Raw genomic sequence first — 4,603 nt, 5'->3', positions numbered from 1 at the left:
CGTGGAGTAGTTTCTTCGCCATTGCAAACTTCTTCCTCTTCATTGCCAGTTCCTTGAACAAGTCTGGGGGAAAGAGACAGCCGGTGGCCTTCCCACTGAACGCCACCCCTTTCTTTCGCCGCTTTAAGTACCTTTGTCCCGGGCTGTAGATCGTAGGAAGCGGAGGAGAACTGTTCTCGGGGGCCTATTCTCGTCAGGCATCGTTAAACTGTGACGTGTTCGTTAAATTTCGAATTCGTGCCTGTCATCAAATCCGAATCCTTCTGCAATGTTTTTCTGCACACACTAGATTAGTCCACAGCGAGCCTCACTCCCCTCTTTCAGATGAACCAATCTCACCGTATTTTTATTTGATTTATTTCACCTTTATTTAACCAGGTAGGCAAGTTGAGAACAAGTTCTCATTTACAACTGCGACCTGGCCAAGATAAGGCAAAGCAATTCGACACATACAACAACACAGAGTTACAAATGCAGTAAACAAACATACAGTCAATAATACAGTAGAAAAACAAGTCTATATACAATGTGTGCAAATGAGGTGAGATCATGGAGGTAAGGCAATAAATAGGCCATGGTGGCGAAGTAAATACAATATAGCAATTAAACACTGGAATAGTAGATGTGCAGTAGCTGAACGTGCAAAGTAGAAATACTGGGGTGCAAAGGAGCAAGATAAATCCATACAGTAGGGGATGAGGTAGTTGTTTGGGCTACTAACAGATGGGCTATGTACAGGTGCAGTGATCTTTGAGCTGCTCTTACAGCTGGTGCTTAAAGCTAGTGAGGGAGATGTGTCTCCAGTTTCAGTGATTTTTGTAGTTAGTTCCAGTCATTGGCAGCAGAGAACTGGAAGGAGAGGCGGCCAAAGGAGGAATTGGCTTTGGGGGTGACCAGTGAGATATACCTGCTGGAGCACGTGCTACAGGTGGGTGCTGCTATGGTGATCAGCGAGCTGAGATAAGGCGGGCTTTACCTAGCAGGGTCTTGTAGATGACCTGGAGGCAGTGAGTTTGGCGATGAGTATGACGCAAGGGCCAGCCAACGAGAGAGTACAGGACGCAGTGGTGAGTAGTATATGGGGCTTTGGTGACAAAACGGATGGCACTGTGATAGACTGCATCCAATTTTCTGAGTAGAGTGTTGGAGGCTAATTTGTAAATGACATCGCCGAAGTCAAAGATCGGTTAGATGGCCAGTTTTACGAGGGTATGTTTGGCAGCATGAGTGAAGGATGCTTTGTTGCGAAGTAGGAAGCCATTTCTAGATTTAATTTTGGATTGGAGATGTTTGATGTGAGTCTCAAAGGAGAGTTTAAAGAGCATGCATTTAGTTTTACTTGTATTTAAGAGCAGTTGGAGGCCGTGGAAGGAGAGTTGTATGGCATTGAAGCTTGTCTGGAGGTTAGTTAACACAGTGTCCAAAGAAGAGCCAGAAGTATACAGAATGGTGTCATCTGCATAGAGAGGTGAGAGACTCACCAGCAGCAAGAGCGACATCATTGATGTATACAGAGAAGAGAGTCGGCCCAAGAATTGAACCCTGTGCCAACCCCATAGAGACTGACACACTGAACTCTATCAGAGAAGTAGTTGGTGAACCAGGCGAGGCAATCATTTGAGAAACCAAGGCTGTTGAGTCTGCCGATAAGGATTTTTATTTTTAATTTTTATTTATTTATTTAACCAGGTAGGCTAGTTGAGAACAAGTTCTCATTTGCAACTGCGACCTGGCCAAGATAAAGCGTAGCAATTCGACACATACAACAACACAGAGTTACACATGGAATAAACAAAACATACAGTCAATAATACAGTAGAACAAAATAAAACAAAAAGTCTATATACAGTGAGTGCAAATGAGGTAAGTTAAGGAAATAAATAGGCCATGGTGGCGAAGTAATTACAATATAGCAATTAAACACTGGAATGGTATGGTCGGAATGGTCGGTAATCTGTTTGTTAACTTGGCTTTTGAAGACCTTAGAAAGGCAGGGTAGGATAGATATAGGTCTTTAGCAGTTCGGGTCAAGAGTGTCCCCCCCTTTGAAGAGGGGGATGACCGCAGCTGCTTTCCAATCTTTGGGAATCTCAGACGACACGAAAGAGAGGTTGAACAGGCTAGTAATAGGGGTTGCAACAATTTCGGCAGACAATTTTTAGAAAGGGTCAAGATTGTCTTGCCAGGCTGACTTGTAGGGGTCCAGATTTTGCAGTTCTTTTAGAACATCCACTAACTCGATTTAGCAGAGGGAGAAATGGGGGAGTTGATGTGGGGGGTGCAGGGCTGTTGCCCGGGGTAGGGGTAGCCAGGTGGAAAGCATTTTTTGAGTTTGTGTTGTAGGAAGCAATTTTCTGCTTGAAAAAGCTAGCCTTGGCCTCCCGGGTGGCGCAGTGGTTAAGGGCGCTGTACTGCAGCGCCAGCTGTGCCATCAGAGTCCTGGGTTCGCGCCCAGGCTCTGTCGTAACCGGCCGCGACCGGGAGGTCCGTGGGGCGACGCACAATTGGCCTAGCGCCCGGGTTAGGGAGGGCTTGGTCGGTAGGGGTGTCCTTGTCTCATCGCGCACCAGCGACTCCTGTGGCGGGCTGGGCGCAGTGTACGCTAGCCAAGGTGGCCAGGTGCACGGTGTTTCCTCCGGCGCATTGGTGCGGCTGGCTTCCGGGTTGGATGTGCGCTGTGTTAAAGAAGCAGCGGCTTGGTTGGTTGTGTATCGGAGGACGCATGACCTTCAACCTTCGTCTCTCCCGAGCCCGTACGGGAGTTGTAGCGATGAGACAAGATAGTAGCTACTACAACAATTGGATACTACGAAATTGGGGAGAAAAAGGGGTAAAATTCAACAAAAAAAAAATAATAAAATAAAAAAGCTAGCCTTAGCTTCCCTAACTGCCTGTGTATATTGGTTCCTAACTTCCCTAAGAAGTTGCATATCACGGGGGCTGTTCGATGCTAATGCAGAATGCCACAGGATGTTTTTGTGCTGGTCAAGGGCAGTCAGGTCTGAAGAGAACCAAGGGCTATATCTGTTCCTGGTTCTACATTTCTTGAATGGGGCATGCTTATGTAAGATGGTGAGGAAGGCATTTTTAAAGAATAACCAGGCAACTTCTATTGACGGAATGAGGTCAATATCCTTCCAGGATACCCGGGCCAGGTCGATTAGAAAGGCCTGCTCGCTGAAGTGTTTCAGGTAGCGTTTCACAGTGATGAGGGGAGGTCATTTGACCGCAGACTCATTACGGATGCAGGCAATGAGGCAGTGATCGCTGAGATCTTGGTTGAAAACAGGAGAGGTGTATTTAGAGGGCAAGTTGGTTAGGATGATATCTATGAGGGTGCCCATGTTTACGGCTTTGGGGTTGTACCTAGTAGGGTCATTGATAATTTGTGTAAGATTGAGAGCATCAATCTTAGATTGTAGGACGGCCGGGGTGTTAAGCATGTGCCAGTTTAGGTCACCTAGCAGCACGAGCTCTGAAGATAGATGGGGGGCAATCAGTTCACATATTGTGTCCAGAGCACGCTGGGGGCATAGGGGGGGTCTATAGCAAGTGGCAATGGTGAGAAACTTGTTTCTAGAAAGGTGGATTTTTAAAAGTAGAAGTTCAAATTGTTTGGGTACAGACCTGGATAGAAGGACAGAACTCTGCAGGCTTTTTCTGCAGTAGATTGCAACACCGCCCCCTTTGGCCGTTCTATCTTGTCTGAAAATGTTGTAGTTAGGGATGGAGATTTCAGGGTTGACAGAGTGTGCTAAAGCAGTGAATAAAACAAACTTAAGGAGGAGGCTTCTAATGTTAACATGCATGAAACCAAGGCTTTTACGGGTACAGAAGTCATTAAAACATAGCGCCTGAGGAATAGGAGTGGAGCTAAGCACTGCAGGGCCTGGATTAACCTCTACATCGCCAGAGGAACAGAGGAGGACTAGAATAAGGGTACGGCTAAAAGCTATGAGGGCTGGTCGTCTAGGACGTCCGGAACAGAGAGTAAAAGGAGCAGGTTTCTTGGGGCGATAAAATAATTTCAAGGCATAATGTACAGACAAAGGTATGGTAGGATGTGAATAAGGTGGAGGTAAACCTAGGCATTGAGTGATGGTGAGAGAGATATTGTCTCTAGAAACATCATTGAAACCAGGTGATGTCATCGCATGTGTGGGTGGTGGAACTGAAGGGTTGGATAAGGTATATTGAGCAGAGCTAGAGGCTCTACTGTGAAAGAGGACAATAAACACTAACCAGAACAGCAGTGGACAAGGCATACTGACATTAAGGAGAGGCATGCTTAGCCGAGTGATCATAAGGGTCCAGTGAGTAGTGAGGTTGGTTGGGGACACGACGATTCAGACAGCTAGCCGGGCCAGGGGTAGCAAGCTAGCAGAAGACAGAGGTCTGTTTATAGCCTCCTTGTGCATTTCCGTCGGTAGATTAGTGGGGTTCCGTGTGGTAGAGGGGACCAATCCAATTGGAAAAATAGTTATGGCCCAAGAAAATTGTCCGATGGACCTATTCAGCTAGCAGCCGATATGCTCTAGACAGCTAACGATTAGTGGGCCGTAGTTAGCAGATGGGCGTTCAGGTTACGTCGCGACGGAGGGGC

Source organism: Oncorhynchus clarkii, chromosome 12 (genome assembly GCF_045791955.1).
Source record: "Oncorhynchus clarkii lewisi isolate Uvic-CL-2024 chromosome 12, UVic_Ocla_1.0, whole genome shotgun sequence".
NCBI classification, from domain to species: Eukaryota; Metazoa; Chordata; class Actinopteri; order Salmoniformes; family Salmonidae; genus Oncorhynchus; species Oncorhynchus clarkii.
This window is presented reverse-complemented; position numbering follows the sequence as displayed.